Source organism: Pteropus vampyrus, unplaced genomic scaffold, assembly GCF_000151845.1.
Source record: "Pteropus vampyrus isolate Shadow unplaced genomic scaffold, Pvam_2.0 Scaffold15, whole genome shotgun sequence".
Taxonomy (NCBI): Eukaryota; Metazoa; Chordata; class Mammalia; order Chiroptera; family Pteropodidae; genus Pteropus; species Pteropus vampyrus.
In genome coordinates, this window is record NW_011888796.1 from 10,252,400 (window position 1) to 10,278,972 (window position 26,573).

Below are 26,573 nucleotides of genomic sequence, written 5' to 3' on the forward strand. Positions count from 1 at the left end.
CCCTTGGCATCACTCTAAAGGTTATTGCCTGAATTACAAATTTACCTTTGCCCTTTGCTTCAAGAAAAGCCCCAATTACCACATTGCTTCTTCCTGGGGTCCTGCAGCTCCGGGCAGGCAATAATTCAGGTCTCCTTAACAAGCAGGCAGTGGTTCTGCTGTCCAGGGACAGTAGTCAATAAACATACTGTGCCTCGAATCTCCGCAACCTCCGCTTAGCTCTGAAACTAATCACCTTACTAACTGCAGAGGCTGCACAGCCATGCTAATGAGCTGCTGGACGATGACATTTTTTTTTTGCTCTCAGAGGAAAAGCCACAATGTGGCAGCAGGGATGGGAGCCTCAGGAAGTTTGGATCAGCCATTCTCTGAGACTCGGCTCCAGAAATGTTCAAAATACTGCTTAGCAGGGAGATGGATTGGGATGCAAATTCCTCCTGGTGCTAAACACGTCCATTAATTAGCATTCAGAGAAATAAAGAAAAATGAAGATTTAAAGGTCACTTCATTAGCATTTCACCCCCGTGTCTGAATAGCTATTTGTATATACTAATTTTCCACCCATTCCTTCTTTTAATCACCATCTCTAAGGAGAATTTGGCCAACACACATTAGCAGACATGCCTTCTGGTGGCATGTCTCCTCTGTAAATAATAATAAAAGAAATCACTGTTTATTTGCTCAACTTCAACATTTTCATGTAAAAGAGAGTCATGGAGGTGGTTAAACTTTTAGCTTTTCGGAACCCAGACAGACTTTTTTGTTTCTCTATAAAACGGAATAAGAGTCAGGCCTTTTATGCCCCTTCCCCCCACAAATCCCCCACCAAAATCTGACTTGCTATGGCTTCTTTCTCTAGAAGGATCTTTTTTTCACAAAAGAGCCATTAGTGACAGACTCTTCTCCTATGTGAGCTGAAAAAAAGTCATCACGGTCTTTCAATTGCAAAGAACACAATATGTTATTTAGATTTTAAGCCTATCAGAGTCCATGAGAGAGTTCTGGCTTCATAAAGCAGTTTGGAATTCAAGTAGCTTCTGGTCACCATCCTTATACCACCCCCACCCTTCTGCCCGACCATCTGCAATAACCTGAAGGCCCTTACCTCAAAAGAGCTCCTTCCCCATGAATATTTAGCATCATTTTGGTTCTTCCTACGCTGCCCAGCTCTCCTAGAAACAAAGGACGACGGATGAGAGGAGGACCAGATCCACAACGGAGGCCCCAAATTCCCATGAGCTGAGAGAAGCGAGAGCAGCTGTGTTTCCTTCAGCAGGTCTTCAGACCACGTCGCTTCTTCAACCCTTGCCCTTCAGGGAAACATTTTACACCTTGTTGTGGGAAGATATTCTCAGAGGACATCTGTCCTAGGTGCTGTCTCTGCAGGGAGACCTGCTGGAGTCTGAGGGCTTGGGAAGCTGTGGCACCACTCATCGCGACCAGTGAGAGCGGCCCTGAGCTTTGGTAGCCACTGAAGCACAATTGTTTTTTCTGCAAGTTCACATTGTATTTCTTCGGTCGTACACACTCACATATGTCAAGTACAGGATGTTCCTCAAGCTGATGGGAAGAGAAGCTAATGTCCTGACAATTCATCTCTGAGATCATTTCTTCCCCCCAGCTAGCAGCCCAAAGTCATTCTAAACCAGTAGCCGTAAAGGTCACATGGGAAATTTGTTGCCATCTTTGAATATGTCTTATGAATAAGAGAAGAATGTGTTGGAAGAGGGGAAGGAATGGATGTTTTTTCACAGGTTCCAATGTGAAATGCACGAATTCTTCCCATGCACAGCGACGGTGCCTCCTCTTTCCTTCCCTCCCTCCCCACTTGCATGTTGGTATCATTCATTTAATGCCAAGGTTTATTATTATCCAGGTCATAAGAGCATTATTGATTCACCAGCTTTCATAAAGCAGAGTGATACCTAATGAACTCCGTTATTATAAATATAATAAGCAAGAAACTAACCTCTCTTGTTATACAATTCCAAGTTTTATTGATCCCATCACTTTGATCTAATGATACATATCCAGGAACAATAAATCTTCCTTTAAAATGATTGAAAGCAGAAATCGAATGCATGTTTTCTAGGATTCATAAGCTGGTCAGGTCCTCTCCTGTGAGGAAGTTGTAAACAAAACATAACATTTTGGCTGTGCATCAGGAGAAGCCCCCAGGAAGCACACAGCCCCTTTCACAGTTAAAAATAAAGCAGTTTACGATCCAACAGAGAGGAAACAACTTCATTGCTGTGCACATAGTGTTTCAAGAACTTCTAAAAAGGGGCTGTCGGTTTGTTCAATAGCCATTCAGAGCAGAAAGAGTATACACCATCCGACTCCAGTCAAGCCCAGATCTCTGATACCTGTAGACCAAGAGGCAATAGGGCCCTCGCTCGGAAGAGAAAAGACAGTACCTGGATAGACATTTAAGTTTACCAGAATACAGTCAGCCCAACAGCAGAAGAAAGTGGAAGTGGCTATGGCTCAATTTCCTTAGGCAAAAAGAAAAGCTTACACTAAAGAAGTGTGCACAGGGCTGGCTAGCACTTAATTGAACCATACCTACAAATAAATAGGACAGGATTGACAGTATGTTTGAGCAAAAGAAGTATGATGGACAATGTAATGCTTGTGATCCTTGGCTGGCACTCCAAGCTTTATGTAGCAGAAGGACCCATCATCAGAACCAAGCAGTGTGTCCTCTGAATCCACGTATGGCCTGACCTTCCCCGGACCCAACTTGCCTAAGGATAGAGCTGTGGTCACAGTAACAGCAACAGTTCGCTATCATAGGCTCTTTTCTAAGACTCTGCAAAGAGCCTCCAAGCACTTCAGAGAGTCCCAGGAAATGTCTGCTGTGTGCACAGGGACAAGATCCCTCCGCTGGCACTGCACATGCTCTGCTCGGAGCTGGGACTCTGCCAGAGCCCACTGCTGCCACTCGCTGCACCGCCACCAGCACCCCCAACGCTCATGGTGCCTCACCTGTTTGGTGGTTTGTGGCAAAGTGAGGTAGAATTTTTCCCTTCCCATTTCAGTAACACTTGCTAAAGCCACACCTGCTGATATCCCACTATTTTTTATAGTTTTGACAGAACAACTCTTCCATTTCTTCCCAACCACTCTCTCTGCTTAAGTTCCAGGAGTTATCAGAATCCAGCAACACACAAAAAACACAGTGTCCTTACAGTCACTATGCTCCTCTGATGACTAAGGCGCTGTTACCAGGTCAGCTTAGCATGCCTGGCTCCTTTTTCCCTCTGGATAAGTTCTCTCCAAGGGGGTTCCTTAGTCACGTGCACAGAAGCTTATGCCCTGTTATTTCACAGGTAGCCAGCCATGCCCAGATAAATCAGAACACCAGCAGCCAGCACATGTCAGGCAGAACCAGGGATCCTTATCTTCATATAGGAAAGCTATCCCATGTGCTCAAAGAGGGTGTCCCACAGGGGCATAAGGCTCTGGGTGTAGAGCAAACACACAACTTGAGGTAATCTCTCACGTATTTATCTGCTTCATCCAACCAGCCATACCTGTCACCATCAGAGAGGCACCAGTGGAAGCAATACATTTCTGATTTTAGAGAGATGGTGCACAGCTTTGAATCACAAATTTAAAAGCCTCCTTAACTCTCTTAAAGGTGAGGGCAAAACTGGGGTTTGATTGATGGAATTCTAGGGACCAATTTCCACCTTTTCTATCAGGTGTTTCAAATCCTCCCATCACCCTCTAGGCTCACCTGCTTACAGGGGCCTCTCAGGAAACATTCGCGGAACGAAACCAAGTTCTATTTTATTCCCCCTGTGGAAGAAGGAGAAGGAGAAGAGAAAGAAGTAGAAAGGATCCTTGTTTGTTTTATCTCACCTCGAGTCCTAAATCAAATCCACCATTCTCATGTCTACTAAACAAAAGACCAACATTTCCACAGGAGCAGGTCTTCACACCGGGCTTAGCACTGGAAGCCTCAATGCACAGAGAGCTCTGGGTGACTTGGAAAGACACTAACTGAAAATGTTTTCTGTAGGTCTCATACTTTCCGTTGATGGTTAAGATAGAAAACAAATGTTTTATATTTACCCAGAACTCTACCCCTTAGCATTTATCTCACCCACACAGGCAAGTAGATAGCAGGAATTTTTTTCTTCCTATTTTACAGGCAAGATATATGAAACAATTCACTTACTCACAATTACACACTTACTCTTTCACTCACCCAACCATCCAGCCAGTCAGCCAGCCATCTATTATTCCTTCCATCTCAAACCTGAATTACTTCCATCTTTTCACCTGTATATTACAAAGAAATGTCAAAATCACATGAGCAGGAACAGGTAGAAGCTTATAATCTTTCTCTCCATCCCTTATCACCTATATCAGTTAGGATGCAACTAGAGAAACAGAACTACCAGGAGATAATATATTAAGAGATTTATTGGAAGGGACTGCATGCAATTGTGGGGACTCAGTAGGGAAGTCCAAACTCCATATAGCAGGCCTCCAGGAAGGGCAGGCTGGAATTCTCAGGCACTGGCTACTGGCTGGAGCTGCTGTTCATAGGTAAAATTTCCTCTTCTTTAAGGAAGCCTCAGCTCTGCTCTCATGGCCTTTCAACTGATTGAATCAAATCTACCTGATAATCTAGAATAATCTCACTCATTTAAAGTTAACTGATTATAGACTTTAATCACAGCTACAAAATATCTTCTCAACACCTAGATCGTGTTTGACTAAGAACTGTAGCCGAGCCAAGTTCACACATAAAACTGACCATCATGCCAGCAGCCATAAAACACTTCGAACTCACTAGTCTGAATTTCCTCGGACCATTCCCTGTCCTCTTTATTCTTCTTCAGCCATTCAGAATTATAATTACACTTTCAAACACATTGTTATTGGCAATTGTTCAAATTCAAGAACTATAAATGTGAAATGCTTCTAACTGTATTTAGCATTTCTTCCTCCCTCACTCCAACTTCTCCCTGTCCATCATGTCCTACCCCCGGACCCTTTTACATGCCCCTAGTCCACCAACAAGCTTTCATCTTAGATCACACTCCACATGGTCAACCATGTTCCAGTAGCTCTGGTGTCCCCTCTCAGACACTTTCTCCCAACTTAGCTGACTTGGCAATCCCCACTGTTAGGAACCCCCCCACACCCCAACACACACACACACACACACACACACACACACGTTTCCCATGCTCCCTCTCTGTCTCTCATAATAGTTATTGAATGAGGTCAATGACTGAGGATACAATAAATTCATGTTCTCCACCCTAAGGCAGACTCTCTCACTGTTGCGTAGGTTTTTATTTGCCTCCAGCTGATTCCCTTAATCGTTCCTGAAAATCGTTCCTAAATCTTTTCCACTTTCCTCAAGACTCCAAGCTTCCCTTCTCTGAAGGTGACCTGGTGTCCTAATGGTCTGAAGCTGCATTACATGAACCTTGCCCTGTCTCTCTTCCACTTTTAAATGTCTGTTTTCTCTCCTGCCATCTACTCCCCTGCTGTTACAGAGATGATTCTTATATTCTTTCTGAGACTAATTCTTTTTTTCATATTACTCATCCTAAGCCTTCCAACTCTTCTTCGATCTTGGCTCTTATTTTATCATCCCTCTCTCTTATATGCTTTGCAAGTTCTTTCTCTCTTCATTGCTTTTCTCCCTGTCATTAAAAACACGTACAGCATTCTTTTGTTCTAAAAACTTAGCAGAACAAAATTCCTCTCTATGTCCCCATTTCTTCCTGAAGTTACATCCTCTTAGGAGTTGCCTTCCTTTCCCTCCCAACATCCTCAAAGAGCCCACTGTTCATTTTCCCTCTACCCCTGACTCCTGCCTCCTCACCAAAGAAACCACTGTCTTGGAGACCTCTGCCTTACCAGTCACTAAAACCAATGGCCATTTTTGTAGCATTTGATGGTTAAACAAACCTCCCTCAGTTTATAAGACCTGTGGAATTCTTGGTTCTCCTCGGCCTCTCCTGAATACTCACTCCTTGTCTGTCTCTTCTTCTCAGTGATTATCCTTTGTTGCACATTTATAGAACACATGCACTTATATCTTTCCAACTGGGAATTCACACCCCCAAAGCTTCACTATGATGCAGTAAAAGGATGTAAAAACACAGGATAACCAGAGTGCATGGAACTGGAGAAAGTACATTACAAAATAATAATGGGGACTCTTTATGGAGCATTTAAAACTAGCTGCGATGTTTAATTTGAAACCACAAGGCTTTTAAGAAATAGCCACACCCTCCAGACCCCAGACATCTGACATTCACTGTACTCTGCCACCCAGTGTGCTTTTGTGGAAAAACTTCAGAATCATTGAGCACATGACTCATTTGACCATCATGGCAAAGCTATTATCAGGATGATATACTTATCACTCAGTTTTGCAGAAACTGAGGGTAGAGTAAGAAAGCTGAGGGTAGAGTAAGTTCCTTGATTCACTTATGATTTCGGTTATCTAGTGCTGCATAACACACCACCCCCAAACTTAGTGGTTTGAAACAACCACCAATTTATTATTTTAAATGATCGTGTGGGTGGACTGAAGCTCAGCTGAACAGTTCTTTTTTGGCCTCACTTGGGATTTCTCATAAAGCTGCATCAGATGGTGACTGGGGCTGGAATATCTTAGATGGCTCGCTCGCATGTCTGGCACCTGGCTGGGGACAGCTAAAAGGCTGGGCTCATCTGGGATGCTGAGATGGCTGGGTTTCTCTCTCCCCATGTAGTCTCAGGGCCCCTCCCTCTCTATATGGGTTCTCCAGCAGAATAATTGGATTTCTTACATGATGGCTCAGAGCTCCCCAATGAGCAGCAGCTTTTTTAGGCTTAAGTCCAGACCTGGCACGATTTCACCTCTGCCATATTCTATTGGTTAGAGCAAGTCACAGGCCCAGAACATGTTCAAGGGGAAGGAAAGCGTGGCTCACTGGGGACCGCCAGCGTAACCAGCCACTGCACTTGTCTGAGTAAGGAAGCTGGGACTCTTTAACTCTAAGTTTGGTTAATCTTGTTCTTGTTCCACTCTCCTTCTTTGTTTTCTTACCCTTAACTGAGTTTCTGTCCTCTACCTCTTCCTCCTCACTCTATTTTGGTAACCTCATCCCATTTCAGGAATTCAGCAGCTCACTCCTATGGGGAAGAGTGTCATGCTCCTCTCTTTGACTTCTCCCATTTCTGGTGGTCTCTCAGATTAACTATGCCCAAGATGGGATCTATACTCTTCCCTTCTACACTTGCTGACCTCCTGTATTCTCTATTTTTTTTTTTAAATAAAATTTGTTGAGGTGACACTGGTTAATAAAATTCTATAGGTTTCAAGTGTACAGTTCAATAATACATCATCTGTATATTTCATTGTGTTCACCACCCCCCCCAAAGTCAAATCTCCTTTCATCACCATATATTTGACCCCCTTTCCCCTTATTTATCATTCCCCTCTTTGCTTTCCCTCTGGTAACCACTAAACTGTTGTCTGTGTCTAAGTTTTTATTTGTCTTGTTCGTTTGTTGCTTTCAGTTTTATATCCCACATGTGAGTGAAATCATATGGTTGTCAACTTTTCCTGACTTATCTCGCTTAGCATGGTAATCTCGAGATCCATCCATGTTGTTGCAAATGGCAGTACTTCATCTTATCTTATAGCTGAGTAATATTTTATTGTATATATGTACCACATCTTTATGCAATCGTCTTTCAAAGTGTTCTGGATTTTGTATCCTGGAGTCAGCTCCTCCCAATCGCCCAGGATGGAAGTCTCTGAACACCCTTGATAGCGCCCTCTCCCACAGCCCACACATCATCAAGGTCTCAAACACTCTCCATCTGACCTCCTCCTCATGTTTCAATCCATGCCTTTCTCATCATGGCGATTGGGATATGCCAAATAGAAGCCTAAAAGTACTTTACGTAAAAAGGTGAAAGTTCTTGACTTAGTAAGGAAAGAAAAAAAATCATTTGCTGAGGTTCCTAACATCTATAGTAAGAACGAATCTTCTATCCACAAAATTGTAAAGAAATAAAAATTCATGCTAGTTTGCTGAGAAAGAGACCACATTTACATAACTTTTATTATAGTACATGATAATTGTTCTATTTTACTATTAGCTATTGTTATTAATTTCTTACTGTGCCTTTTTTAGAGAATTATTACATCATATATATTATTGACTGCTTTCTTCACTCATAATATCTTGCAATTTTGCTACATTGTCTTCTTAGCCATAAGATTTTAATGACATGTTAATACTATGTTGTGGAGACTCTCAATTCTGTTACATTATTACAGAGTGTTCTTTTATTATTGTTGTTGTTATTATTGTTATTAATTTATTTAGAAGGCAATTAACTTGGTTAGACTCAAAATGCAAAACGCAAACTTGCCTGTCCTGATGGTGGCTTTGCACATGTGGTTCAACAGTCTGCCAGAGTCTTGGGCAAAGTTTATAGAGACTTTGACATTCCTTTCTCTGCTTCTCTCACTTCTGGAGTTTCCCCATCTTTCTGGTGGTCCCAGTTGCCCAAGTCTCCTTCCTCTAAACCATTTTGCCAGAGAAGTCCAGGTTTTCCACTGAAGTTTTAACTCTTACTGCCCACATCACAATTGCCCTTAGGGTAAAACTGGTGCTGGTCATTTGCAGTCACTTCTTGAGAGTTATGACTCTCTGCTTTTCTACATTCTCCAAAAGCCCGCAAAGAGACTTTTTGTTACTGTTCAGATTTTAGAATTGTTATCTCTGAGAGGTCAAGTTGTTAGATTAGAAATTTATTCTGCTGGAAAAAGAACTCTTTCAGAATATGTACTTGATAGGTGCAATTGAAGGTTCATAAAAATGTATACAGTGTTCAAAGTGAGCATAAAAGCATTTTAATTTGGAGAATCACTATTTCAATCATAACTTTTTGTTTAATTATGGCTGCAAAAGTAGAAGTTACAAGCACCTAGCATTTCTCTATATCAATTGTTTAAATATACACTTTAAGTGAAAATATCCATCTTTTGTAATTCTTTGTTCTGTTTGTTCTGTTGATATTCACTGAAATGTAATATGTATCTGTTAAATATACATATTAACATTTAATATATATGATTATATTCCATATATTTTTATGTATTTTTAAATATTTTTCTGTAAAATTATTGACATAAACCAGTCCCTTGAAGCTTACCACCTACACTACAAGGGCTCTGTCCCTTGTAATTCAATGCCATCAGATAAATTTCATAAATATTCTCATGTAGAATTTCAGTAATTTCTGTTTCTTTTCTCCAGAATAAGCAAACTGTGACTAAACTGGTTTATGCTGACTACCATAAATATTTTGCACCTACCTCACAACTATCTTATATTATTGTTGATAAAGTACCTTGGTGGTACTGTTGTTTTGTTTGTTTGGGGATTTTTATTTTTGTTGTTGTTTTAGAACTCCTACATAAAAGGTATTTTGTAAGTTTCGTGAGAAATAGTAGGTTCCGATGGGAAGCCAGGAACCAGTACTCATGAATAGACTTCTCCATACATTTCCAAAAGTAGGTGGAACTTTCTTGTGCTTGATCAAGATTTATGGAAACTTGGTGCTTGGTGGGGGTAGAGGATTTCAGTTTGTTCTTGATCAATATTGTAAGAACATTGGCAATATGTTCTTCTGATAGGAACATAAAAACTGTGATAAGAGCATAACAACTTTGATAAGAGCCTAAGAACTTTAGCAAAATTTCTAGTTTTCTTCACCTGATACATTGGCCACTACTTGGTAAAATGAGACTTGCAACAGGTCCCAGGAGAGTCATATTGTCTAATTTTGGACCTAAAGTCTATTTTCATAGGCCATTTCCATTGGTGAGTTTTCCATACAGAGAAGGAGTACATACACATTTTACAGGCAAGCAAGACTTACACCTTGAGACTGCTTTAGTCAACCACCTACAACCATAAGAATCATAGCACTGATATATAATACTTGTAGTTGTGACCAAATGTTCATGTGGATGCCTCTCTAAAGGGTAAAAAAGGGTACATAAGTTCAGTGCCATAGTCTCAGTTCAGCTTCTATTCTACAAAGTCAATCAACTTGCTGATCTGTACCCACACTGCACTGGATCTCACCACTGACCCTTTGTTTAGTGGTCATCATAGCCTCTTTCTCCCACTTTCACCATCACATCAATCACACACTTCAGTACACATCTGACAACCAACCCCCTTCAAAATAACTTTCCCAGCAGCTTCCTCTGGATCTTATTATTTCAAAAGAAAAATCGCTCAGTCAGTGCTGCATTACCTTGTACCTGTTTTTATCTTACTTGCTAGTTTTATTCACTTCCCAGGCTAAACAAGGTTATTGAGCACATGACTACCATTGTTCCTATAATCTCTTAGGTGGGCCTAAAATTTATTTAATGCTCCAGATTGGTACATTGAAAAAAAAAGATTTAAAAAAATTTTTATTATATAGCTAATACTGTGTGAAAATTATAAAATATAGAAAACAATAAAATTACCCATAATTCTACCTGCAAGCAATAGTAGCTGTTAACATGTTGGTATATATCCTTTACAGATTATTTTATATAACTATATAGATATAGAGATGGATATGGATAGAGCCAAATATAGACATAGACATAGATTTATTACAAAAATGTACAGCTCGTTTTCTAGTCAACTGAAAAACTGTCTAGATTATACATGGTTATGATGATAATTACATAAGGATAATATAACTTAGATATTTTACATTAACATTGTATTTTACAGTTTTTAAGTTGAATTCTACTCTTCTTTTTAAGAGGCCATCATAACATCTTAGCACAAAGGTTAAAAAAATCAACAAGGCTATGGTTGAAATGGCAAACAGCCTGAACCTGGAAGCAGATGAGGATGACATTGAGGAGCTCCCAGAAGAGGTTCCTGAAGAACTGTCTAGTGAGGAGTTGTTGGAACTGGAACAGAAACTCATAGCTGAAGAAGAAGCAAGAGAAAAGGAAACTGCAGGAGAAGAAAAAGAATCCCCAAGAATATTCACAGTGAACTGTTTAGCAGAGGCTTCTTCAGAACTCAGCAAATTACTTAAAAAGTTTGAAAACATGGACTCCAACACCGAAAAGTTTTCATTAATGGAGAGGAATGTTCACGGTGAATTATCTGCTTATAAGCGAATCTATAATGAAAAAAAGAAACAAACCAAACAACCATGGACATATTTCTGAAAGGAGTGACATCTCCTCACGAAGAGCTTCAGGTGGGTCCTTCAGGAGGCTTTCCAGAAGATGACATTGTTATTATAGATGACATTTCCGTGTGTGTTATTGCCCTTAGGAACTTCCAGTGGGACAAGCCATGGAGGTGGAAGACAGCGATATTGATGATCATGAACTCATGTAGGCCTGGGCCAATGTGTGTGTTTGTGTCTTAGCTTTAAAAAAAAAAAAAAAAAGTTTAAAAAGTAAAACGAAAATATTAAATAGGAAAAAAAAAGCCTATAAAATAAAGATATAAAGAAAGAATATTTCTGTACTGCTGTACAATGTATTTGTTTTCAACTAAGTGTTGCCACAAGTCAAAAAGTTAAAAATTTTTAAAAAATTATACAGTAAAAAGTTACAATGTGCAAAGGTTAATTTATTATTGAAGAAAAATATTTTTATAAATTTAGTGTAGCCTAAGTGCACAGTGTTTATAAAGTCCACAGTAGTGTACAGTAGTGTCCTAGGCCTTCACACTCACTTACCACTCACTCACTGACTTACCCAGAGCAACTTCTAGCCCCCTAAACTCCATTTATGGTTAAGTTCTCTATACAGGTGTACCATTTGTTGTCTTTTTTGCCATATTTTTACTGCACCTTTTCTATGTTTAGATGTGTTTAAATATACAGATACTTATCATGTGTTACAATTGCTTACAGTATTTGGTACACTAATGTGTTGTACAGGTTTGTAGCCTAGGAGCAACTGGCCATATTATATAGCATACGTGTGTATTTTTGTTTAAGTACATTCTATTATGCACAATGATGAAATCACCTAATGATACATTTCTCAGAACCTATTAAGCAATGTCATTAAGCAATGAATGACTATAATCGCCTCTAGATATCTTAAAGAAACAGTAACTAAACTACATAGATTCTTATACACAGGAAACAATGTAAATATGGTCTTCTTTGACGATAAAAGGAGAATAACAAAACAATTCTTCAGGTTGCACATAAAATTCTGCTTGTCTATATGGCAAGGTGGGCTGAGTTATGAGTCATGAAATCCAGTTCTAACACTGCCATTAATGAGTCCTATGACCACAGAGAAGTCAGTTTACCTGTATTAACAGCAACAATCTGAATTTTACAATAAGGATATTATAAAGGAGATCACTCATAAGAGAATGTAGCACATCAGCTGTGGTCATAATTCCTTTGCTTCTAGATAAAAAGAAGACACTGGCTTCTTGTTGGGTTCTATACATTTATCTCTTTGTGAGACTTTATAAATAGAATCTACTCTTTAAAAAAAAAACAAAACTTCTTTTTGAAGGCAGTAACACTTGAGAGTTACTACCTTCTTGGAGATTGGCAAAGACTTTCTGACAAAATTAAGACACACAGCCCCACCCCACATCCTTATCCTTGCACTAAGTTTTTATATGATCATATGTCATTTCCTGAGTTTGGCTGGACCAGAAAACACAACACAGGTTGAGAACAAGCAATTTCAGAGCCTTCAACCCTCTGACAGTAGGAAAAAATAATGCGAACTATTAGAAAAAATGAGCAGAAATAAACCAAAGCCATTTCTGCCCGGTGGTGTCTCCTTGTGGTGTAATGCTGTCTCTGGTGGGGGTGGGGGTCTCTTAATAGCACAGAGTAGTCAACCCAGTATTGAGAGAGCTCATCACTTCCACACAAAAAGGCAAACATACTCTTTAACCTGGCATTCTTTGGATAGGATTTTGTCAAATAGCATTGTAACATATTTATTCGGATCTGGTTTTAATTTTTATAGCCATTTGGGCAGTACAGAGATGTTAGAGGAAAGTAGGAATTGGTGAGATAAGAGTAAAGTATATCCAGGCGTATTCTCTCAAACATGAAAGCCTGAGCATCAGTTTTCTGAATCGTAAAATATGGATGGCAATTCTCAGCAAAGTGTCATGATACTCAAATAACGTAATATAGTAGTCCCTCCTTATCCACAGTTTCACTTTGTGTAGCTTCAGTTACCCATGGTCAACCATGGTTCAAAGATATAGAAATTTTCAGAAATAAACAATTCATAGATTTTAAATTGTGTGCCATTCCGAATAGCATAACAAAATCTTGCGCTTTCCCACTATGTCCCACCTATGACATGAAATCATCCCTTTGTCCAGCGTCTCTCCCTGCTGCATATGCTACCCCGCCTGTTAGTCACTTAGTAGCCATCTCAGTTATCAGATTGAGTGTCTCAGTATCACAGTGCTTGTATTCAAGTAACCCTTATTTTACTTAATAATGGCCCAGAGCCATTCATATAACATTTATTACAGTAAATTATTATAATTTTTCTATTTTATTATTAGTTATTGTTGTTCATCTCTTACTGTGGCTAATTTATAAATTAAACTTTATTATAGATATGTATGTATAGGAAAAAACATAGTATAATAGGATTTGGTACTATCTGTTGTTTCATGTATCCACTGGGGGTCTTGTAACATAATCCCCAAGGATAAGGAAGGACTACTGTAGATCTGGAAGGGCTGATAAATTGAAAAAACATTATATCATAATAAGGTAATATTATTACAAAAGGTGAAAATCCCCTTATCTCTACACTAAGCATGTATGATGTCCTTCTATAGCAAGATTTTCTCCTATAACACCTGTACCTATCAACTTTATTGTACTTTCTGCATTTACCACCAATCGAAACCTCTTCTCTGGGTTCCAAAGTGTTCATCTAATTTCCTACTCGATATGCCCATTGGGATATTTCAAAGTCTCCCCAAACTCTACAGGTCCAAAGGTAAACTCATGATCTTTCCTCCTCCAACCTGGTCCCCTTTCAGCATCCTTAACTCAGGGAATGATGCCACATACCTCTCATTCAACTAGTCAAACCAGAAACTTGGGGGTTATCATTGTCATCTCCCTTCACTCATGCTCTATATCCAATCCATCACTGAGTCCCTTAATAGTATTGCCTTACACATCTCTTGTGTTTGCCCACATGTCTCCATCTTCATCACAACAACTACCATCTTTGTTCAAGCTAACCTCATTTCCTGTCTCCTCTCTGCTCTCTCTGTACCCCCATTTTTAGCTTGCCCCCTCTCACATGCCTGTTTACCATAGTATTTATCAGTAATTTTATCAAAATGCAGATCCAAGCATGTCACCCTTCTGATTAAATAGCTTCAATGGCTTCCCACACTCTTAGGGAAAAGACACTGAGGACTTCACAGTCCAGCCACCACCCACCAGTCTAGCCTTGTCTTGCTTGTTCCATTCTAACCTTGGCACTCTAACCTTGTCTCTGCTTCTTGAATTTGCTGTATTCCCTCCTGCTACAGACATTTATACTTACTACATTCTCTGCCTGGAACCTCTTCCGTCAACTCTTCACCTGGTTAACTCAGATGTTATTTCCCCTTCACTGACATACCTGACTAGGGGAAATCCCCCACCATACACGCATGAAGCATCATGTACACCAGCTTCAGAGCCTTTTCATGATTGCAGTTTTATAGTTTCTTCTGTGAAGCTGTCCTTCCAGTAGACTATTGGCTCCATGAAGGAAGGTAACATGTCTGCTTGGCTTATTATTGCATCTCCAATGCTTGACATATATCAAATGCTGAATAAATGTTTTTTGAGTAAATGAGTGAATGGATGAATGAATGAATGATATAGTTATACATTATATTTGCTTTCCCCACGAACAGTGGAGTACCTAAAAAAGCAAGTATACCAAATTCATCTTAGTACCTTCAGTGTCTAGCACTGGCCTAACATGTAACAAGTATTAAATATTTTTTTGATGGAATAAATGAATTCCAAGATTGAGATATTATGGTATAATGAAAATAACAGAGTCAAACAGACCTTAATTTGAGTCCGTCCTCTTTTCTTCACTGGTGGTGAGGCCAGGGACAAGTTACTTAATCTTTCAGAAACTCAGTTTCCTCGTCTATATACCTACCTTACAAACCTGTCATAAGGAGGGAGCTAACCCATAAGAAGACTCCACACAGAGTCTGGTAATCAGTAATGACACAAATTCTCACCAGTATTCTTCCCCTGACCCTCTCAGAGTATGTATCCCACCCACCTCTATACATCTGAGAGACTACGGTGTACCTTTGCTCCTTTTTTGTTTGAGAATGTAATCCTCTGACCCTAATTTAACATGTGCTAGTGTCCTTGTTTCTTCACCCAGGAAGCTCATTTGTTAACTTAGTCATTCATTCATTCTTGAGCTCATCTACTTATTAAATTGTTGGCTTATCAAGAGCATACTATGAACCAAGCATTGTGTTGGATGTCAGCAATGGACAAAACAGCCCTCCTGGTGCTTAGAGTCTACTGGTAGAGTCAAACATCAAAGAAACATTTATGGAAATAAATATTTTCAATGCTACAGAGATTCGGTCTTCAGCCAAGATGCAGTCAAGATTTTCCTAAGAGTAGATGCTAGGAATGAGAAATTAGGAGGACTTAGTCTTAGCAAGGATGGCTTTCCTGAGGAAGAGATATTGAAGCTGAGAATGGGAGAATGGGAAGTGGTTAGGCAGAGGAAGACGTTATAGACATTTCTCTAGGTAGAGGGGCAAACATGTATGAAGATCCTGAATCCAGAGGGAACTACGACTTGAGAATCTGAAAGAATGTTCATGTGCCAATAGGAGTGGTATGGGAGGAGCCTAGAGAGGTGAACAGAGGCCAGGTCCTGCAAGCTCCAGAAGGCCATGCCAACTGTCATTCACCTGCTATGGCCAGAGAGTCACACAAAAGCATGAAAGGAATTCAAGACAAATTCAATATAAAGGAACATAGAATTCGATCAAGTGGTCAAGGAAATTTATTGTAGTCTGAATCAGGGAGTAGAAAGCTCTTGTTTAAATTAAGTGATAAAAGCTGAGAGAGGTTATGAGTAAACTAGGTAGGTAGATAACATGAACCCATGGAATTCTGGTTGTGAAACAAATGCCATCTGGGGTTTCACAACCAGTGCCTTGTTGATACATCAACTATAAATAGGATCCAACATGTCCACTGTGGCTTGAATAGAATCATCCTAGACACATGTAGCCCCCAAATCTCTAAATTTATGCAAATTGACAAATGCTTTGGTAACCTCAGCCTGACTGAGATGGAAAAATGCTGCAGGAAGGTTTAGAATTAAATTAGAAATGATAAAGCAAATAAATCTATTGTTTGGTTTAGAAATAATTTCTATGCCGTAATTTAACATGTAATGTTTAGAAGGTTTCTGGCATGGTACACTTGTGATTTTAAGTTTAAACATATAAGACCATTAAATTTATAAATAATATTGAAAATTTAGGAGAATTTGGTTAATTAGATTTGCTAGAGCTGCTCAAATATTTGGAAAGTTCCTGCTTGTTAGTGTAGACAGAGATCTCAAAAATAAAGTCAAATATAATAAATGCATAAGTGAGTTTACAATGTTTAAGATAATTTGATTAATTGAGCTTGTATATGGAACCAATTGTGTAAGGCAGTTTAATTTGTATAACTTGAGCTCTTCAAACAATAATCAAAGAAAAAGTGGAGGTGGTTGTTCTTATCAAATTTACAAATAAGATAACAAGATTTATAAGCTGAATTCAAATATCTAAGGAGAAAAAAATCTGTTTTTGACTTTGCAAATTTAACAAATTGAATATTGTTTTAAAACCAAATAACTTTAAACAATCTGTTCCACACTCAAAAGTGGTCTTGAATGTTAACCAAAAAATCCTCACAAGAAACAAAAACAAAAAACCTTCACATTGACTTTAAGAACATGAGACACTTCCTACAATTATTGGTGACCCACCCAAAATTTCTCAACACGTGTCTCCTATCAAGCTTTTCCTGAATTTGTGCTTCTTATATTTGGATCAACAATAAGCTGGGGGAAAGAGTCTAAAGTCTGGCTAGGAACACCTTTTAAGTTATGATAGCCAAATCAACCTTTGGCTGGATTAAAGTCAGAATCTGAAATGCGCTCACTAGAAGCTCATTCGTTTCTCTATTTTTGTGGTTTCCTTCTTTATGTTAGTAAAAATAGCAGCCTTGTTATGCCTGAACGAAGGGGGAATGGAACTCTTCAACTGTCAGTCAGGTTGGAGAGGTGAGCTAGGTATTAGGGCACCAGGCTGGACTGGGTCAGGGCCCAGAGAGACCAGCAGACCCTGGGAGAGACACTGGGATCCAAAGAGGGGAAGAATTAGTTGTACCATTGACTGCCAAGACAGGATTTAAACATGCCACCCATGACATGGCATGCTGGGAGTGAAGCAGGAAACTGGATGTAGAAGAGGGGTGCTGGGCAGGGAGGGAGAACCCCTGCCCAGACACCTAGGAGCAGGCTAACTGGCATCCACACTCAGAGAGTTTCTGAGAGCAATGCAGAAAGGCTGGGGGAGGTGGCTGACAGCCAATTACTGCACAGCACTAAAGACTATTTCCATAGTCTACTCGCTCATGGAATGGAAGGTCTCAATGTCATGTCGGAACACACCTAAGATAAGGCTGGAGCTGAATCAGGGAGCAAGGCTGGAGGCAGGCTTCTTTTCTGTGTCCACCAATCATTTTCAAAAAATTTAAATCATTGGAACATTTTCAAAAATATTAGATCTTAATTACAAACCAATACATAACATAAAGGAATGCTATATTAGTTGAAGAGGAGATAAGGGAGGGGCATTGGGCTTCCCTTTATTTATTGGAGATAGGAAGGGTCTAGTTAGCATCCTTTTAATCACTGGGAATGGGAGAGAGGCACCCCTAGCTTCTCTTTTAACCACTGGGGGTTTGGGTGTATGGGGGTGGGAGGGACACTCAACCTTTCCTTCAATCCTTACCCCGTCCCTGAGAGTCATTCAGAGAGATCTGAGTTAGTGAATTCTTACCTCCTATCATTTGCCCCTAGTCTCGTTCAAGAAAAAAAGTAAATGTGATTGCTAAGTCTTATTAAAAGGATCTTGGCAATGCTGGCCATACCTACAGCCAAACAAGAAAATGAAAATTTTCCATGATCTTTATCAGGTTTGAAAGTAGATAAAGAAGAAAAATATATTACTCATATTTCTATATAAAATTAGATACAGAATTATGCAATGGCAGCTGTCATGTAAACAAGTATAGCCTCAGGCTTTGACTGCACATAATGGTTACCACTGAAGCAGAATGCTCTGGGTTGTTGTGGATCTGAAGCTATACAGCAGTGAGCTGGTGTTATAGGAAGTTCCCATGACAACAATAAAGAGCATATACCAATGATAAAGAGCATATACTGAGTTCTCATGTCTAACAGACACTAGGTGCTGAGCTACATGTCCATTACCTAAAGTGAATAGTTGCGATAAAAATACAAGTGAAGGTACATGGCAAAGACCACTTGTTCTTTATTGGTGGGAATACAAATTGGTCAAACTTCCTTTTAAAAACTTTGGCAATATAATAATTATTTTATGTATGCATACTCATCAACAGCAACTCCCCTTCTAGGAATATATCCTATAGAAATACTCAGCAGATGTACACATATATAGGTATATATGGATTAATTTTTGCAGCATGGTTTTTAACAGCAAAAGAAATTGAAATATTAAAATAGCTATGAATAGAGGACTCAGCAAATATATTATGACCTGTACTCAGCATGAAATACAACCCAGTTTTTAAAAGGAGATATTTCTATATGTATGGGCATGGAAGTATTACTAGTAGAATGTATGTGGCTGACATTTCCAAAGGCCAAAACTCAAAATGTCAGAGTTTGGAGTAAGGAAAGTTTTATTGATCTAGAAAGTGCCAATGGAGAAGATTGGAAACCTAGTGGTACCTCAAATCTATCTTAAGAAAGGACAGAGTTCAGGAATCTTTTATGTCAAGGGAAGGGGAAATGGGAGAAGCAAGAGGTAACTGGCCACTGCAGACATCTGGGCACCAGCAGGGATCCAAGGAAGACTGTGCTAGTTGATGTGAGTTTGGTCATGAGGTTCCTGCAAATCTTTGATAAACAGTACATGCTTCTTTTATGTCCTCAAGCGGCAAGCAGATTTCCTCTAATGATTAGCATGTCTATATGCAAGACTAAGCAGAAGCTATTAGCCTGAAGACCATGAGAACGAAGCAGGCTTAAACTAGATGGAGTTAGAGAGACAGCATTTTACTCTGTTACAGGATATATATGTAATAAGCAAAAAAGAATTTCGTAGGTATATATAATTCTATTTGTGTGTAAAAAGCTCAAAACTATGCATCTACATAATCCATACTGACAGCTGGAATCATAGTTATTGGCATCACTATAAAAAAAGATAAACACCAAATTTTAATAGTGTTTCCCCTTGGGAGTACATATGCAGGAAGAAATTTAACCTCCTTTTTTTCAGTGTTCTTTGAAATACTTTCAACAAGAAAACAGTAAAGTGGGTGTGAAAAACACAACAGAATGATAGTCAGGATTTATAACAAGGTTGGGCTGACTCTATTGTTGAAATGTTCTACTCTATGCCACAAGCCAAAGTAAACCACTGTCTCTAAAGTTACCTACCAAGCTACCACTCCATCTATGGACACGAAGGATTCCTCGTAGCTGTCACCATTCCTGTAGCAGGAGGCTGTAGTCAAATATTTCAGTAGCTGTTTCATTCCCTCAGAATGATAACTTGCCATTTAGAATCCCTGAGATAGAGAATGGGACTTGCTTCTTGAGACCTAAGACACTTGTGACCGAGACTTTCTCTTTTTATTTAATTAATCAAAAATAAAGACTCTTATTAAAAGCTAAGCACAAGCAAACCTCAGAGCAGGCACCTGCTTAGAACAAGCCTCTCAAGCAGACTAGCTCCAAGGCCTGGGTGACTGACTACTCCATTCTTTCCTATTGCTTAAATTCTGTCCTATTGGGTTGAGAAGGGGCTGGATCCTCTTCCATCTATTTGAGTAGTGTGAAAACTCTTCTAGGGTGATACTGGCTGAGGTTCCAGCAAGAAGCCTTCTAGGCTTTCTGGTCTCCAGACCATCTTGGGTGTGGCTTTCTGAGACTGTCTTGCTTTGTTTCCCTCACTAAGAGAAGGAGGGAGACATCTAGAAAGGGGCTCTGGCTTTCCCAACCTCCTGATTTTTCACTTCTTTGTCAAGTCAGGGCTTTTGCCCTCAGCAGCCAGACCCTTTTTAGTGCTGGTCACAAGTCCACTCATAGGACTCTGCCGCTCCAGGCCCCAGCATCCTCTCGTCCATGTCGCTGAACAATAGGGGAGACTTTTCCACGTGACCTTAAAATTCTGTTTTAACTCTTTCATTCTGTTTAGGAAATATCTGCTCTTTACCTTTCTCTTTTAACTTTCCAGGTACCCATTTAAAAAATACATATATATACACATACATACATACATACATATATATGTGTGTGTGTGTGTGTGTGTGTGTATATATATATCATAAGACTAACAGGAACAGATGTATTTCTCTGCTTCTTACCTCCACCCACCATTGTAGGACTCCATCTCTCCCAACATCACTCCCAATGGTCTCTATCATTCTTCCTCTGGGAGATTGGGATCTCCCTCACAATCTCCATGACAGGCACTACATAGCAGTAAGCAGTCACCTGCACTCAGCAACAGAAAGGCTTTGACACAAGGGACAGGCTAAGGTGGGACCTTCAGAACACTAATCTTTCTGTGCCTGAATGTCTGTTTAGTAAGGAGCCACCAAGACCCCCACCCCTCACCATCTGGCTATTATAAAACTAACAACTGTTTATTTTAAATCCTTGTCTACTAAACATTTCAGTAAGATTCTGTGAGGAATCTCTAGGGGCAATACATCTGAGATTTGAAGTATATATTCGATCTTAGAATTTCGAGCTCTTTTCCAAATTTGGGTTTTATTGTTTATCTCTTCAAACAAGTGTTAGCAACAGCAGCCTTAGCAACTGTTAGTTTAAAAACCTTGTCTCTTCTTCTCACAGAAAGAAAATCAAATGAATGGTTCCAGGTTTAGTTCCCAGCAGTTCATAAGATAGACAATTCTTTGCAGATGGTTCCCTAACTCAGCATAGCTAAGAGAGTGAAGCAAGTTTGGGAGTGTGCTTCCAAAACAGCCCCAATCCATATAACAATTGTGCTTACTCCACCCTACCTCCACTCCCCCAGGCTTTGGGGACAGAGGTGTGCTTGGCGTAGTGGATAAGGCCCAGCTTTACAGATACTGGTGGACCAAGAAATGAGAGCAAATGTGTTTGGGGAGCATTCTCGAGACAAGCCATTATCTTGGTCTGGTCTTTGACATTCACTAATGTTCTGGTTAGGTCCTAGAGAAGTTTGCTCGTTATATCTTGATCCATCCCAAATTCTATCTATTAAGTACATAAGCTTCCCGAATGGCTCTTTTGTAATCAATGGTTACAAAAAAGAGTAAAGAAAGGAAAACAAAGGCTAATGCTGCAACCTACTGCCTCCTTCCCACACTCTGATGCCCTGCCTACACTTGTCTTTCTTGGTTTACAAAACACTTGCCTTCTGATATACCATAAAATGTCTTTATTATTTTGTTTCTTGTTTATCCTTTATTTCTTCCATAACTGTCAAAGTGGAAGGGAACTTGTTTTGTTTGTATATCCCATGTGCCTGTAAGAGGTTTGACATATAGTAGGCACTCAAAAATATTTTTGTTAAATTCAATCGAAGTTGAAACTGGAACAGGCTTTAAAGTTCCCTTTCCTGATCTTTGAATCCTCTGATTTTCAAAGCTTTTCTTGCCTATTTGTGCCAGTTTGTTGGTACTCTCCTTGGAGGTGTCCATGCTCTCTCCTGCCAACTGCCATGATGCTGATCCATTGTTTGTATAGGGCTTCTTCTAGGCATGAAGACAGTCTTCTATCCAGGGGCCCATAGACAAGCTTAAGCAACCCAGCTCAGATGTGGAACCCTAGGTTTGACAGCTGGCACCTCAAAGCCAGCTGGCACCTAGTAAACTGTCCCCAGCTCTTTTTAGCCAGTTCCAAGTACTCTTGGATATGTCGTGAAACTACTCTGAACTTTTCTGAGTACATGCCTTTTTACTTGACATGACTTGGGAGGGAATGAGCAAGCCCTAGTGTTAAGTTCACTATCAACTGCTTTTCATTAGAGCAAACATTCAACCATGCCCATGTGTTTGGCCCAGCCCTGCCTGGAGAAGCAGGCACAAAAGCTGTGCCAATGGCCAGCTAGGCCAGGCATGGATTCCAAATTCAGGCTTTTTGCCAGACAAAAGGGGAAAGGACTGCAGATTATCACTGAGAACATAAACGAACTGAAAACCAGATGGGTGAAGAAACTTGCCCAACATCATATGGCAAGATGGTGGCAAACTGGGACACAGCTCCTATTCCTTCACTGCCCTGTCCCATGGCTATCGAGTGTCTTCTCACCCTTACTAAGCATAAGGGCCATTATACCTACTCTACATGAGTATGGCTTAGGCACAGAGGGTCTTCAAAGCCTTTCTTGCTTACTATTCTTCTTCACACAACTCAACTAGTTCTTAACTGGAAAATAACTGACTTCAACAACACAGTGCCTATCCCTATTCTCCTAAACACCTTGCATTTAATTGGTACTCAATAGACAGTAATTGGATAAAGAAATCGATAAATGAATAAGTGAAAATGTTTCATTCCCTTAGCTCTATAAATGTAGGACAAGGTTTCTCTCCATGATGATTGTAGTTTAAACAGCAACCTAACAAGATAACCACCCAGCTGATTAGTCCTCACTTCTAAGAGTAAATTCTCACAGTGGATATTTTAGGTGATTTGATGCTTTTGTGAAAAAGCAGGGGGCAGAAAGCGCAGAGCAGACCTGGCTACTGAGTATTGGGCTTCTGGAATTGATGCTCCATATCAGAACTCCCAAAAGGGCCAAGAAAGAACCAGGAACAAAGGGGCAGGTGTGAGATAGAAGACTAGAAATATTTCTGTCCTGTTACATTCAACATCAGAGATGGACAATGATAGTCAATTCCCCACTAGCTGTTCTAATGTGTGGACAAGGATGTAGAAAAGTTGGTTAGAAGCAAGTCGCATGTCCTGCCCACAATCAAAGAAAGAGGGTTATACAAAGTGTGAACACCAGGAAGTAGGGATCATGAGGGTTACCTTAGACTCTGTCCACCACACCAATGTTTCAGAGTTGGCAAAAGAGATAATAAATCTTTGCCGTTCTTGGCTTAGGCAGTTAGATTACCTGTGATGAGAAGCATTGAATAGCTGAGCCAGCGAGGTTATAAACAATTGAAGGTCATGTTAAGCCATTCTTAGCAGAATATGACTCTAAGAATTTGTGTTTTGTTACAAAGAAGTATTGTAATCAAATTCTAAGGATTTAAACTAAAAAATATTAGGGACAACTCCCACATTCAGAAATAGTACAGAACATCTGAAAATACATAAAAACATCTTTTATGTGTATGGCTAAGCCTGTAAAAAAAAGTAAGAGTAATTCTCAGAAATTCAAATCTGAGAGGCAAGAGAATAATGAAGCACTTATCTGTGGCGTCTGTTAATCCCCAATGGACTGAAACCTAGGTTTTAGTGGGCTGAAGATGATGTGGGGGGAAAGAGAAAAGCCTGGACAACAGGAGGCTGGATTGGAGCCTACCCTTATCACCCAACAAAGCCAGGACATCAAAAAGACCACATGCTCAGAGGTAAACTGACATGGACTGGGCAGACCATCTTTTATAGAGAGATGATTAAAATTATTACTTGCTGTGGCCTTGACTATTAGTAGAGGAGAGAATATGAAAACAGAAACTTCTCCCTAATTCTTAATCATCATGAGCATGTCTCATCAAGATTTGAAGCACAAATTTACACTAGCATTTCTAAAATATCTCAAACTAAAAAATTAGAGTAAAACTATCTTGAAAGATAGCTCCTCCAGGCCTATGGTAGAAACAGACCCAATCCTTTCAGGAGGAATGCATTTAAATCTAGGCTTCAAATAATTCTCACATTTAAAGTTCCAATGAGCTCACAAAAATCATAACTACAACTACAAAATCACAAAACATACAAGTCATTGTGATCTAGAGACTACAGAAACAAACAAATCAAGAAACTGTAAAAGTATACATGCAAAGACTATAGATACAGAAATTATAAGATATGAAATATAAAATAAATACCAAAAAATATGAAAAAAAAAGTTTAAAGATGGAAAAGAAGAATTAAAAACAATGCTAAGGAATAAGAGATTATTATATTAGATTAGGCAAAATTGAAAAAATATAGCTGCCAGAAACAGAACTGACATTAAACACTTACGGGGTAATTTATAAAGCAGATTAGAAAATACTGAAGTGAGAATTCATTAACTGAAATATAGATCTGAAAAAAATAGCACAGAAGTCAGCCTAGTGAGACAAAGAAATAGAAAATTTTGAAACGAGATTAAGAGAAACAGGACAAAGTGAGAATCTAAGCAGAGTTCCGGAAGGATATAGAAAACATGAGGAAGAGGAAATATTCAAAGAGGTAATAGATGAGAATTTTCCAGAACTAATAAAAGATATAAATCTTTATTTTCAAGAAATCCAATGAATCCCAAAAAAGGTAAATTAAAGAGAACTAAACAAAAACCTAGATCTTTTGTTGATAAACTTCAGAACAATAAAGTCAAAAGATCTTATATTGTGAAATAGTTTAATCTGCTAAAGAAAAAATGAGATAACTTAAAAAAGAACAATAGTTAGACTGATTTAACACCTGAGTTCTCAACAGCAACAAAGAAGACATAAGATGGAATATTATATTCAAAGGCCTGAGAACAAATAACCATCAACTCAGATTTATATTGTTAACATATCAAAAATAATGTCTAATTTATGGAACTTACAAAAGAAAATAAATATAATGAGAAACTATATATAAGTTAAGCTAGAAGAGTGTGATAGGAATTAAAGTTTTGATATTTTTCTGGAGAATGAAGAAAATATTGATTAACTTGAGACTTTATTTCATTAATATGAATATTAAGATTTCTAGGGCAAATGCTGAAAAATATAAATGGAATATATACTTAGAAGGAAAAAATTTAATATGGCCTATATCCTCAAATAATCTAAAGTAAGACAATAGGGGTAGAAAAAAGAGATGCACAGAAACATTTGGAAAAATTAAAAATATAAAATAACAGTCAAAATTAAGAAAATGCATCAGTAAATTCAGTATAAATGGATTAACAATCCTAAGTTTAAATTAAAATGATGGTCAGACCGGGGGTAAAAATTTAGCTATGTGAAGACAGAAAAATAAAGCACAGTAAAGTTTAAAGTTTAAAAATGGAAAACAATATACTAGGTAACTAGTAACAAAATCTGGTGTAGCCATAAGGCAAAAATAATTACTAAAAACAAAGAGGGTCACTGTATATGAATAAGTTTTCAATTTGGCAGAAAAACACAATTCTTAACTTGTATATTTCTAATCAGATGGCCTCAAAATATATAAATCAAAAATTGATAGAACTACAAAGAAAAATGTGCAAGTTCACCATCATAGTGAAAAATGTTATTGTATTTTTCTCAATAATGTATAGAACAAAAACTTTGAAACTTTAAACAGCACTATTAAAACTCTGATCTAATAGACATAATCAGAACATTATACCTAGCAATTACATTCTTTGCATACAATTTTTTCAAACACAAATGGAACACTGTAGCAGGGACGGGCAGCAAGCTCCCCAGAACCATCCTCTTCTTTCTCTGAGTTTTCACCTGGGCCATTCCAAATGAGGAACTACGTTTCCCAGTATTCTCTGTAGGTAGATGTGGCCACCTGACAAAATTTTGGTCGATAGGATATAAGCAGAAGTAACTGCATTGAAGGGTTGGCTCATGTTCTTTCCCTTCTCATTCTTCCTTCTTTCTGTCCGGAATATAGTTGGGATTGAAGTGGCATTGAGCAAGAGATAAAAATAAGAATTTCCATAGCAGCACAATTTGTAATAGCCTAAAACAGCCAATATTCATAAATATCTATCAACAAGAAAAACAATAAATTTGGAAAATCCATAAAATAGAAAACTGTTCTGGAATAAAAATGAACAATAGCTTTGCTTGTCAACATAGCATGGATTGAAACAAATGTGTCACAGAAGAATAAAAACAGTGTGATTCCAGTTATATAAAAGTAAACGACTAAACAATATATTTTAAGGGATGCATATGAATGGGGTAAAAGCTAAAGAAAAGCAAGAGAATGGTAAATTCGAAATTCAGCAGAGTGGATACTTCTTCATGGGAGAGAGAAGTGCAATTAAGGAGGGGTATACAGAGGGCTTCAG